Genomic DNA, 13498 nt, shown 5'->3' on the forward strand with positions numbered 1-13498 from the left:
CCATTTCTTAACACTTGCTGGGAACAACACTCTAGACAGCCTGTCTCCAGACAGGCACTGTCTTCCCATTTTTTTTGTACTATTAGGGGCTCCAACCCCTTGTGATTTAAGGGCCCAACCCTTAAAGAAGCTTTCCAGGAACCTTACATTTAGATGGCTAAAGGAGAGAGAATGAAGTGTATATCATTATTCATGTGCATGGATTTGCATTTATCTCCTGGAGATTGTGTGTACATTGAAGGCCATAATGGATGTGAATGAAGTTTTGGGAGATTTGATGTAGGTAGTTTCCTTGTTTTCAGTTACTCAGAAGTCCTGTGGCAGTAATATTTTGTATTAAATACTGCTTTAATTCCACTATGTACAGCATGTGTTGTGAACCAGTATTGATGTGATCCATTTATTGAATATTATTATCACTTTTTTATTGATATACTTTGGGGAGGCAAAGGCCTTACACTGGTAAGGCAAGTGATATTTTTCATAAATGCAAAAGATGAAACAATGTCTCCCAAATCATTCAGGTAGTCTGAAACATGAATGAGAACAGAACCCCAAAATCCTAAATCCCAGTCCAGTGTCTTAATCCTGAGCCCATTTTTTTCATTCAAAATTAAAGTTTCCATAATTATTATTTCTACTGCCAGGGCTTTCCAAGGATTTAAATGTGACCTAATTTATTAAATGCTATCTTATGTGCAAGACAGAAGCAAAATCCTTACCCCAGGGCACTTACTCAGTGGCCCTGATCCTGCAATCTGATCTCTGGAATGAATGTCTGAACTAACACAAGCCATGCTGCTTGTTCAGAGAGTTTGACTGAGATTTTAATGGAGAAGAGACATGTAGATTGCAGGTTGTCTACAACATCTCAATGAATTTCGATACATTACCGCTACTTTCTTATATTATTATGTGTTTCCCTGAGTCCTCTACAAAATCTGGTGTAGCTGTTGCTCAGTTACCTTAAGTAGAGAGTGAAGTTTGGGCTGAACTGTTTTTTTCAGCTATGTATAAGCCTTGATCTGTGGCACTACTTAAAGACGCTTTGCGATGCACCTTGAGATTAAAGTGCATCGCCTCTGGAGTGCAGTGATCTTGTCTGGCCCATAAAGGGGTTGTCATAGGTCTGCTTTAAAATCAGGACTCCCTCATGGGTTTTTCCAAGGCATCATCTCCATGTCATTGGGTTGGCAGGATATGAAGCTGAGGGTCTTTTTGAAGTTTTCCTTCACACCAAGGGGTGTATACTTGTTGTGTGGGAATCATGGTAAGTTACACCCTCCTCTCCCTGTGTGTTCAATGCAGGATAACTTACTGCAGTATTTAAATAGTCCAGACCTTTTTTAAAAGTAAATTGTTTGATTTGTTGTGTTAGAGTATTAAAATGAATAATGGAATCCAAATGCTCAGAACTTGTTTCTTGCAGAGGACTGAAATACATGGGCTGAACTTCATGAATCAATTAAACAGTCCTATAAACATCTATTCCTTTGCAGCTACAGACAATAGTCTTATTTTAGGAAACATGATCATGTGCTTCGTCAAATATCACTCATGCTATTATTATTTAGTTTTTGCATAATTGTAAAGCAAATATCTCTTTAAAGTATTCTTGTGTATCTCACATTTCAATCTTTTTTTTTTTTTAAGTACAAAAAAGTTAGTTTCCTGCATCAAATGATTTGTTATTGGAAAAGCAAAGTAACATTTCTTTACTCCAAACTCTTCTTCCTGCAAAACTGTGGTACATGGAAAATATTTTCCAGCTTTCAGAGTTTATTTGATTTTGAACACTTTTGGTTATGTAAGTTTTAATAAGTAGCTTTGGTGTACCCCTAAAGGCACACCCCACACACTTATGTTGTGTGACCTAGGGTCACAAGTAATGGCTGCAAGCTAATTGATTGAGAAAGGCTTGTCTGACTGGGCCCCTTTGAGTCCTCCCTTTACATTCCTAAATTTCTGTAAAGGAGGCACTGGCAGCTTCGCCTGTCGAGAGGAGGGGTTGGGGGAAAGGGAGGAAGTTTCTCAGTTTCTGATTATGCGCAGAGTTTCCTTGTACTGAGCTTATGTTCTCCACCCACTACTTAGTAAGAACTCCTTAACAACTTAAAGCTTTATCCCTGTGAGTACCAGAAAAGTGATCTGAGTATTTATTGAGCAGGGAGAACAAACTGCTTGCTCCAGGCAGGGAGAAAGCTTATGGAAATTATATTAGACCTTCAGCAAAGTGCACAGCTGCATCATACAGAAGCTGAGACTCAAACTGACAGGCAAATAAGCCAGATCACGGAAGGGGCCTCTGTGTGGCAGCTCTGAGCTACCAAATGTTGGACAACTAGGCAGAAAGTGCAGTGGAACAGGGCAGAAAATAACACACTAACTTCAGGCAACTGTTGCTTTTTCATGGTGAGTCCAGATTTGAAATATTGTTTGAAATGTAGCTATTTTTGTTGTTTCTAAAAACCCTTCCGTTTTACCACAGCAATCCTTTTGCAAAGCTCATTGTGTTACAGATTATTTGTCCGGATGTGCACTTCAATTCTGAATGATACAGAAATGTACAGGGATAGTCCTTTCCTTGCTGCTTGCGCTCTCTTTTGCTTGCTTCAGGAGACAGGTCCCATTTCTAAAAGCATGCTGCATGGCTTCCGATTTGGAAAGAAATAGTTTTACAGCTAGTACTTGGTGTGTAGCTGTATATAGGTGAATAAGTAAACATAATTTCTATGCACAGTTTTCTGCAGTTTGAGCTTTGTGGCACCTCTCCATTGCTCCTTATTTCGCTCCCTTATCTCGAGAATGTATGGCACGGTCACTATGAAAAGAGCTTTGTGTTTGAATTCCTGGTGAGTCGAAGGGTCAGGGCCTATGAGTTATCTGCCTGCCAGCAAGACTCATTGCTGTGTCCCTTTATTTTTCAAGCTGAAATAGAAAAAACATGTGTCTTTATCCCTTCTTTATAAACGTATTTTGAATTCAGATTTTACATGCTGTTTGTGTGTGCTTTGTTCTTTTGACAAACTTGGGTTTTGGGGGGAAGCCAGTTTTATGCTATCCATATTTATTTTATTCACTCAAGCTTTCCTGCAGCTTTTTTGCATTCCTTTGTTGTGATGCACATAAATTTTTCCTAAAACAACATTCAGTGATCCTGATTTCTGCTAAGAGAAAAAGGATTTATACTTGGATACATATTTCAAAAAATACCAGAGAGCTATCTAAATTTTAGGTAAGTTGCAAAATTATACAGAAGATAAGGCTTTTGTAACTTCTGTCTTGCATAAGGAGGGAAACACAATACTTCTGGATAAGTTCTTGAACAGATTGTGTTAGATATACTAGTCATCTAGTGTAATGGTAATAAATACAATCTGAGCTATAATGTTATTTCAGTTACTGACTTAGTTTGAAAAAGCTGCTTTATTAGCACAGCAACAGAATTAAACATTGCATGTTGGCAGTAACATTAGAAATATGTATGCAAAAACTGCTGAGTGGATGAAATTTAGAGCAATAAATCATCAAGGTATGTCAAAGTTACTCTGTATGTGATGTTTTAAGATGTCTGTAATTTAGAGGAGAAATGAGTCTGGTTTTCCTCCAGCAGAAGTATGATTCTGTACAGAATGTTCTTCGTTGTATCTTTCTTTAAAGAAATAGTTTTCTTTTCAAAAAATAAATAACCAAAGTCAGAAGGTGCAGGAAAAGTCTCAGAATTACGTAGTGGTTATTTGGAGCTAAAGGGAAAATGCTAATTTGATAGAATAATTCTAATGTGCAATGGTCAGATGAACTCTACACAGAGGGTATGTTATTACTTATTTCTCTACCTGTCTTTTTAAGTTTGTATGCCCATCTGAAACTTACTAACAATTAGCAGGATGCCTGTTTTAAAAAATAAGATGCTGCTTCAGATTTCAGTTGATCTGATGTTGCAGTCCCTTTCAAGTGCAGAAATTCATGTTGTTCACCTATTGTGTCCATTCTTACTTGCCAGTTTGAGATCTTGAGTTTGTCCATCAATTTTGAAAATGACTTTAAAAAGAAAAGGGGGGAGAATGTTTCAAAGAAATGCTAACATATGGATTTGAAGGCGATGCTGCAACGTAAGATGATCTAAATGGACTTCATACTTCATGTTTTCTTATTGTGAATTGAATTCCTATCTATTTTGACTTGGGCTAAACCTTAGACTTTCTACAAGAAAATTCTTGTCTGTGTCCTTAGTGCAGTTAAGGGTGTGCTTTTAAGAGTTTCAGGCTTCTCTTTGAGGGAAAGAAATTTGTCCTCTTATGTAACATAAATGTATGATTTTCTTCTTGGCTATGCAGTGATGGAGGAATAACTGCTGAAGTGCTCTTTACACCCTTAAAAACTGAAAGTAAAAGAAACTTGGAGGAGGTGGTCTCCTCCCAGCTTTGGTGGCCTGGACTGCTGGAGAGCTGGCCACCTCTTGGTGGTCGCAAGGCATTTGGGGAGCAGGGCATGGTGGGTGCTTGCATGCAGCCACCTCCTCCATAAGCAAACAAGCAGGGGACCAGCCCTTTCTGTGCTGTAGGGTTTCCATTGGTAAAATAAGGCACCAGTGTTGTTGTGTCACCAGATTAGAGGATTATGAAACATTTCTTCATGCTCTGATGACCAGCCTGATGAAGGGGAAAGGGCTTAATGAGGAAGAGAAGAATTTACTGAGGATTTTATGCCTATATCTATCATTAAAAGCAGAATATCTGCTTCCAGTAGCTGTGTTATGTGATTCATGGAAACCCCTACAGTAATGATGCAAATTATGATTAAATGTGGTGCTCTTACTGACCATCTGAGGACTGACATAATATAATGTGACTGGCAGGAAGTTTAAACATCAGTAGTATATCTCCAAATACTACTATTTTGTCTTAGAGAAAGTCAAAGAATCATGAGCTCAGACTAAAATAATTATACTGACTTTTTACCTTCTCATCGACACCAGTTAGAGAAAAAAGCAGTTTCAAAAATTGCTTTATAGCTTTCATTTCTTTGAAAGGTTTGTATGTAACATCTTTAATGTCAAGTCAAGGAGGAACTAGATTTGTTTTGTGAATTACATAGAAAAGTGATTTTGGAGGTTCACTTTTAGGTTTGTTCTGTTATTCTGTGTGGAAGAAGGAAAAACTTTATTTACTAGACATGTTCATTTTATTGACATCTGTACATTACAGAAACAGGTCTCCATGGTACCTATGGATATCTTTACTGTCACATGAGAAAGGATGCAAATTCAAGGCTAACTGTTGATTTTTCTGTCTAAGACAGGAACTAGTTTGTGCTGTCACAGCAAGGTGATGTCTATACTGAGAGATGAAGGAAAATTGACAGGTACAGGAGAATTGTAGCACTCTCAGTGTCAGTGAATCACAGTGTTGGTAAGACAAAAAGAAAAAAACCCACCTATGTTATATCCTAGGAATTCTGAAAGAGTTTATTTTTTAAAGAATTTTTAAAAAGAAAGCCAAAAAAAAATTTCTTTCATCTTCTCAGCTACAACTCATGATCACATTTTAAAGTTCTTTTGTGACTATGATTGCTTGGGCCTTAAACTTCTTTGATCTCCTTGGAGTTTTGGAGTTCAGTAAATAGTTGAGGGAGCAAGAAACAGAAGATGTACACATGCTTGTCCATGAAAAACAAAGAAAGAGAGCAGAGACCTGTTCTTTGGAATACCCAAGTTGACTTTCAGTTCATTTTTCCTTTCCTGCAACATACTCAAACCATCAGCAGAGGACTGTCCCAAAGGGTGATGATGAAGGTGAAAAAAAACCATTTGGCTTGTGAAGTGATTTAAGTGATTATAATATATCTGGGTAGTAAAAACAAATGGACACAGAGAACAAGGAGAAGTAATTGGATATGAGGGTAGGAGCAATGATAAAAGAGGCAGTACCTTAAGAAGCAAAACAGAGGAGATCTAGAAGTAGAAGAAACATGCCATAAGAGAGGAAACCCGCCCTATCTAAAATGGTCTGTCAGTCACTGATATGAGCCTGTGCCTTGGAAATTGTCATCTGATGTGCAGTCATCTGGCTTCAGTAAAGCAAGAGGCAAAATATTGAGGAAAGAAGTAGGGAAAACAACGACAGTGCTGTCTTTCTCCTGGTTTGTTCAGAAGCATTTCCACTGCTGGCATTCAGTTTCATACTTGGAGTAATAAATTCACCCAAGAAAAAGGCTGTTCCTTCCAAAATTATAGTCACAGCATTTCAGAGAGAGGGGGTGTGGCAGGGGCAGGAACCTCTCTTTTCCACCTAACATCTTCTTATATTTACTTTGCTCAGCGAAGGTAGAGGTGAGGACAGATGGTTACATCTGATGTGACAGGTTGTTTTTCGAGCACAGGTTAAGTTTCTTTTTTCAGCTCCAGCTAGGATTCCAGTAACTTTTAAAAAATTCTTGTAAAAACCCTTGGAAGGTCTTTTGGCAATTCTGATTCTTTGATCTGGGAAAGATGCAAGCCATTTGCAGCATAAAACATGAGACAACAGAAAACAAGAAAGCGGTGGAGTGAAGGACAAGACAAATGGCAATAGATTTTCCTCTACCTCTCCTCTGACCAGACCATCCACTTCTATATTTTTTTTTCATCACCCAGGGCTTTATCCAGGACTCTGTCAAAGATCCTGCTGACTTTGGTAGGGATTGGGTGAGACCTTGTATTCAAATCACTCACCTGTCTGTTCAAAATGGTATTCACAATGATTTGCAATGTATGTATGTGGCACCCATGATGGTTTAAGATTTCTCAGTGTTTTACTGGATATGACACCCATACTACATGACCAAGGTAGTACAATGTAGTGCTACCTCCAGTAACTGAAATACCTACCTCTCCTTTAGAGAAATGGCCAGTGATTCAAACAATATCTAGATGAGTTTTCCAATTCCAATGTTACCTTAAAAGCCCAAAGATGATATTTTGGTGTTAATTACGTAATCCCAGTTTATTTAGTAATATGATAGAAGTAGGTAAGAAATATAGCTTCAAGTACTGGAAAAAGCACATTCTTCTCCCTGTTTTAAGTCACTTTGAGTGAAAATATTCCATTTATATCACCAAGTCTCCACACTTCCTCTTAACCCAAAAGATGTCCTATGGACCATAAATGTCCTGTGGAAGACATGCAGGCCCTTTAATTGGTCCTGTTTTGAACAGGGCATGTTTAATGGTGTTAAATTATAAAGCAAAATATAAATTAAAGAGAAGGCCTTACCCCGAAGTACATGTCCCATCTCTGTTAGTAGTTTTTATTTTTTCCAAAAAACAGCACCAGCTAAAGACATCCTTCCAAGAATAGTCCTTTGTGGAAGAGCTGGTTGAAGGTACTCCAGTGCTCTTTCACTGCCTCTTCTCCCACTTCGCTGCTGCCCCTGTAATGGTATACATCCTTGGAAGGCTACTCAGAGAAAAGGATCAGAATTGACCCTGGTTAAAAATAATGCTGAGAAGAAGATTGTTTTTAACCTGGATTGATCTGGTTCACCATATACTCCACTGGCATTTTTACAAGATCCTGGGCTGTGCAAGCAAAAGAGTAAAGCTGCAGGGAGGGACATACATTAATTTCCTTCACTGCTAACCAAAAATGTCTAGGTTATTATGGGCAGGCTAGTGGAATTGCCTTCAGATAGCTATATTTCCTAAGGCAACTTGACTTTGCTGTGCCTGTAGAGTGAGAATCGGTGTCCTCTGAAAATATTGACTCTGGTTTTGGTGTATATTAAAGTTACTCATGATTACGACCTGGTTGTCACTGAGTATCTGCTATTTTAGCCTGTGTATAATAAATTCCTGAAATAAGAATCTGTGCCCCTAGTAGGGGAGAGTAAGTTTTAAAGAGTAAATTACAAAAATGCAGGAAAAAGTGGTCAGCAAGGAACTTTATTCATAAAACATACAAAATGTGACACAGCAGAGTGACAGAATCAGTCTGTGTTGAAAATACCTGTGTATTTATCATGTGGAAATCAGACTGCACTCTGTATTGGCCGCATAAAACTTCTTTGAAGCTCTGGCTCGAAATTCACAAAGAAAGTTTTTCCAGAAGTACCCAGTGTAGGCCCAGCTATCCTTTCACTGAAATCAGTGAGAATTACATCAGTATAAAGCAAAAACTGTAAAAATTGATAGTTTCTGCCAAATAAAAAGTAGGACTCTTCAAATTCTTTCTTTTGTATTTTTTCCTTCTTCATTTACAATCTACTGCCACGCTCTGGAAAAAACCAAGAAATTTGGCAGGGTCTGGTAACCTAGTCATGTTTTAAGTTATATTAAACAGTTTGCTTTGTATCACTTTGCCCTTTTTTAAACTCTATTCTTTGGCCTGAATTTTTCCATTGTGTAGTCCCAAACCACAGGTGATTCTTTTTTATTATTATTATTTTTTGTATTTTTTTTTTAAAGGAAAAATGTTAAAACTATTTTAAACAGCAGAAGTGGGAATAAATTATACTTTTCCTGTTAAAAGAAAAGTAAACAAAACAAACTCAACAAAAGTCTGTGAACAACAATTTTTGAAACAATGTGATCAACAGGTAGTTTGTGGACTATTTTTAAGGGGTTTGAGGTAAAAAAAGTCTAAATTGTTATATACCAAAGATGTTAAATTATAGCTATTTATTACATGTCTTTTGGCAGTAAGCGTTAGGGTACACACGGATATTTTTTTATTTGCTATGAGGATCATATGACAAATTGAGCATTGCATATCTATAGCACTGACTGTCCTGACCTTAAAGACCATGATGCTGAAGGAGCTTGATGTGAGCAATGTATCCAAGATTAACTTAGCTGGATGCTGAGAAGTAAAAGCACAGGAAGCAAGATTGCCATCTTGGGGCATCACACATGGAGAAGGAATGAACCCTCTCTCCATCTTCCAGGTTCTTTAAATATTTTCAGTACTCAATTTTTATGTAGATTATTCATTTTAATGCTGCTGTTGGCTCTGTTTCCCTGAAATGTTTTAATTTCATTACTGAACCAGAAATTAAGAATCGCAATCAATTTTTACTCTAGAGGGTTGGGGTTTTTTTGGGGTGGGGGTGGGGTGTGTTTTGTTTTGTTCTGGTTTTTGCTTTTGTTTTTGGGTTTTTTGGGGTTTTTTTGTTTGGGCTTTTTTTTTCACAAAAAAAGAAGGAATGCCACTATGAGGCATTCTGAGTCAATGGGGCTTGTTCAAGTTTCATATGGATGTTGTTATATATATTCATATGGCTAATAATATAAGAAGATGCTTTTTTTTCCATGAAGCCTTCCTAGCCTATAATTTGAGCAGCAACAGGTTACATTAATTCAAAATCTACAGATGTGTTGGGGTTTTTTTCCCTCTTTATCTCATGCCCGTATGCATCATTGCAGTAATTCAACAACTCCTGCATCTGTCCTGACATTACCACCAGGCAATTGACAACAGTGCTGTGACTAGTTGGTAGACACAGCTCATCTAATTGGCTGTCTGACTGCTCTCTGGCAGGACAGGCAGTGGCCACCTCCCCCGTCTTACCTCAAAGCTAGCAATATTTTAAGTTTCTTTTATTCAGCCATTTATATTCAAAAACCTGTTATTTTTTAAAATAGCATCATGCTCTATACTACTAGATTATGGAGTGTATACACATTTTAATTTTGGCGGATCAACAAGTCATGGCAAATGAATTGTTTTTTAAGTAGAAATATAGAAAATTGCATAGAAAACCACTGAACCAATATTTAATTATTCTGGTTAATATTTAAGTACCAGGGAACAGTGCAATTGTGACACACAGAATCTTGACTTTATTCTATCACATCTTTTATTCTATATTATTAAGACTTCAGTCATATTACTTTTTTTTTTTTAATGGTGTGCTTAATTTCGTGTATTGAATCCACAATGTTTTTGCCTAAAACATGGCCAAAACTGCCTCTCTACCCCAACATATATCTTTCTTAAAAAAAAAAAAAAAAAAAAAGAGCAAAAGCAATACATGACAGTCTATGGGCAAATATGTATGTTTTTCTGGGAAAGGGAATTTAACTACACTTACCTTATGTTATATTTAGTAATTATCTATTAAATCAATTGATACTGTTACTGTAAACATAATTTCATTGTGCCTCAGTCTTCTCAGCAATAAATTGAAATTAGTAAAATGTTTTATACATGGTCTGATATTGTGACTGCAAAAAATTATTCAGTCATTGTGAGGGGACTCCAAAAAGGAAAATGTGACAGCATTTTTTTTTGACCTGGCCAAAACTGAAACATCAAAAACTTTAAATGGAAATTTGACTCTTTTACCTGAATTGAGCAACATGTGATATCTATGTATAGTTGCACATCAGCCTGATTTTCAAATAGGGGAATTTGTCCTTAAGACAGTCCAGTTATGAACTGTTGGAAAGAACCTCCAACTTCAGACATCAGCTTGGTTGAACACCTTGATTTCAGTGTAAATATTTGAAAAGGTAACCATTTTATGGGGGTTTAGAAACAGAAATGTAGTAAACAGTGGCATTGACATTGTGCCCATCTTTGTCATTCTGGGTTTACTCTGTTTACTACAGCATTTAGAAGTTCTAAAAGTTTCAGTCTACACCTGGATTTAGAAATCTCAAGGTGTCATCTAACTTCTTTGTAGCTTTGGGTAAATCACTTTAAACATGTAATTTCTTACTGCTAAAGTATTTTCAGTATTTCTATTTATTTTATAAATTAATGTGTTCCTTTTTAGCTCCAAGTACATTAATTTGATATTATCTATATAGAGGCATTTTTTGTTTTTAACTTTGCAGGTCTAATTTTCTGTGTTTTGTGTGTAACTGTTTATATCTGGTTGGATGTGTTTGTAGGTGTTCATTGGTATGTCTAAAGTCAGGAAGTGAGGGTCCTGTATTTTAAAGTGCTAAGTATGGTGCACGTCACACTTGAAGTAAGATGCTAGATTCCTGCCATATTGAAAGCAGGGTCACTCATCACAGTTCCTAAAAACAGATTTAAGAGCATAATCTTAGAATCTATTAAAAAACCCCAAACAAGCTAAACTGTGGCCTGGCATTTCACAGAGCTGGTGAACTGTCACATTATCAATAGTATTATTCTTAAATATTTGTTACTACTTTCACTTTCTAAAGAAAGTGAGACTTCTACTAAGGTTTGTCTGTTCTCCTTTTGTCTTTCCCTCCTCCATGGGTTTTGAACCCTTTTGTCTCTCTCAATTAAATCTGAAAGGTGAAATTCTCAATGAATTTCATGTTTTATGAAAATCTGTGACTGTGTGGAGGAAAGAAACCCAGATCAGTTCCAGTTTTGAGAAAAAGGGAGGCAGAACATAGCTGTTATACATTCTGTTTGGCAGCGGCTCAGTGGCCAAACAAAACGTGCACAGTCCCAGACTAGTCACAGCACAGTTTCTCCTGCCAGGTGATAGCATAATAGGCAATGTGGAGAGATCTGGCCATTTGCAGTGAGAAGAAAGAATGTGGAGTTACAGAGCAAAGAGCATAAATCTGTAGGAAAGCAGGTTTCATTCAATCTGGTGCTTACAGGACACCTTGGGTTTGCTATTGCGAAAGAATAAAGGACCAAATGCCAGAAGATCTTAAAAGGATGTAAATTGCTTGCTATAGGCAAACAAGAACATTTGTTTGCTGTGATTTTTTTTCTATTTACTGAGCATTTTATCCTGCGTGGAAAAAATCACATACTATTTGAGGCATCACAAGCTGCACTGAACACATGAGGTTCGTACTAATCTTTCATAGGAGATGCCCAACTGCAGTTAAGTTCTGTATAAATAATAAGATAGGGATGCCGAGATACTAAATATGATAATAAAAGTTACGTTAGAGGAAACCTTCTTTTTCCATCTGGGAATTTAGCCAGAATTTTGTTCTTGGCTCTGTTGAAGTCAGCATAGACATGTTTAGATGAGGATAAAAGTGTGATTTTAAAGCAGTTCAGTATTTTCTGTTTGTTTACATTTAAAATGCTTGTGTACCCCATTTTACCTTGGACAAATTGCCTGCTTCTGTAGACTTGGGATTACCTTTCTAGAGATGAGAATGATAATACTGAAAATATTAATGCTTGCCTATTCTTTTTATTTAAGTAATATTTATAAAGAGCATTTTAATACCTGGCCAAACAAGCTGCATCAATGGAAATGAATCACTATTGCCTTTTATGATTTCATTGATTACATGGATACAGTTTTCTAAAATGTTGGAGCTAGTGTCTAAAATAATTTTCCTTCTCCTAAAGTAATTTAAGATAAGGGAAAACACCAACTGATTTTCGTTAGTATGCTTTTGTTTTATGAGCTGAATGAGTGCCAGATGATAATCATCAGTAATCACTAGTTTATTATTAGAGGAAAATAGAAACCTGTGACATTTGAGTATCAGTTGTCTTTTACAGACTATTTTAGAAAGGTATTACTTCTAAATATTCTCCTGGGTATTTTTCAAGACAGGAATGTTACCACTAGCAACAGGAAATCTTAACGATTCAGGTCACTGCGTACAGAAGTCCATTCAGCAACAAATTTTGGGTGGAATTTGTAGCTGAATTTAAAAAGTTATTAGGAATTAGGATGTACTCTGTACTTTGAAATGCTGAATGACAGAGGGAACACTATATACATACTTTTTAAAGAAAAAAAAAGGTGAAATTTTAAAATCCTGCATTTCAGCAATAGTGCAGGTTTGTGTGAGTTTAATATAGTAAGAAGTTTATTCCGGACCCCTTTTTGCCCCAGTAGCCTTCTCCTTCTTATTCATTTTAAGTGATCTTGCATGCAGTTATGATCCTGGAGGTTGTCAAAGGCTTTGTTTTTAAGCAACTGTACTTCTAACTTGGTGTGAGTTCTTTGTGGTAGAGGTAATAAACATGAAAGTTCATGGTTCTGTGTGATAGTTTTGGTTCTGTCTAGGTGCAAGTTTTGCAGAAGACTCATTATCCATCACAGAGTATGCTGTGAACACCAGCATGGAAAAAAACCCAAAACAAAACAAAAAAAAACCCCAAACCCCAGAAATTAAAGCAAATAAAAAACCTCCAGCTGATCATGGTAATGATATTTTAAATTACTGATAAACTGACAGAATAATAATGTAAGAACCAAAATACAAAATTCTGTTTAGAAGATGGAAAATTTTATTTACTTCTTTTGAAGTAAGATTTAGTTATCTATTTAGTTAGATTTCACAAGATGGAAGCACGTGCTAATGAGGATAGATTTTCCTAACAGCTCAATGTGATGGTAGACACTAAGGCAGTCAGATTTTTTTTCAAAGCACTTGGTCCTCTTTAATATGTGGACAAATAATATCTAAAATATGTTTTAAAATAGCTCTTACAAGTCTTCGTGGGAAGTGCTGAGGCCACAGTGCTTCCAAAAATGGCTGTTGTACAGGTGTCCGAGATTGCCATTTGGGAATACATCTGCAAACTCTTGCGCATCTGAACCTAACTGC

At 36.6% G+C, this 13498-nt stretch overlaps 1 protein-coding gene and 1 long non-coding RNA gene across 6 annotated transcripts in view; one reads left to right on the forward strand and one right to left on the reverse strand.

The window, feature by feature from the left end:
- The window catches only part of NRIP1 (nuclear receptor interacting protein 1), an 895475-nt gene that overhangs the window by 522858 nt on the left and 359119 nt on the right, over positions 1 to 13498 (reverse strand). The gene's annotated exons all lie outside the window — the stretch shown is intronic.
- Positions 2136 to 13498, forward strand: part of LOC126049084 (uncharacterized) — a 241950-nt gene continuing 230587 nt past the window's right edge. For both annotated transcript variants that reach the window (XR_007509086.1, XR_007509087.1), the window contains exon 1: positions 2136 to 2412. This is a non-coding gene — a long non-coding RNA (uncharacterized LOC126049084). The remainder of the gene's footprint in view (positions 2413 to 13498) is intronic.

The sequence above is a fragment of the Accipiter gentilis genome, chromosome 21, assembly GCF_929443795.1.
Source record: "Accipiter gentilis chromosome 21, bAccGen1.1, whole genome shotgun sequence".
NCBI lineage: Eukaryota > Metazoa > Chordata > Aves > Accipitriformes > Accipitridae > Astur > Astur gentilis.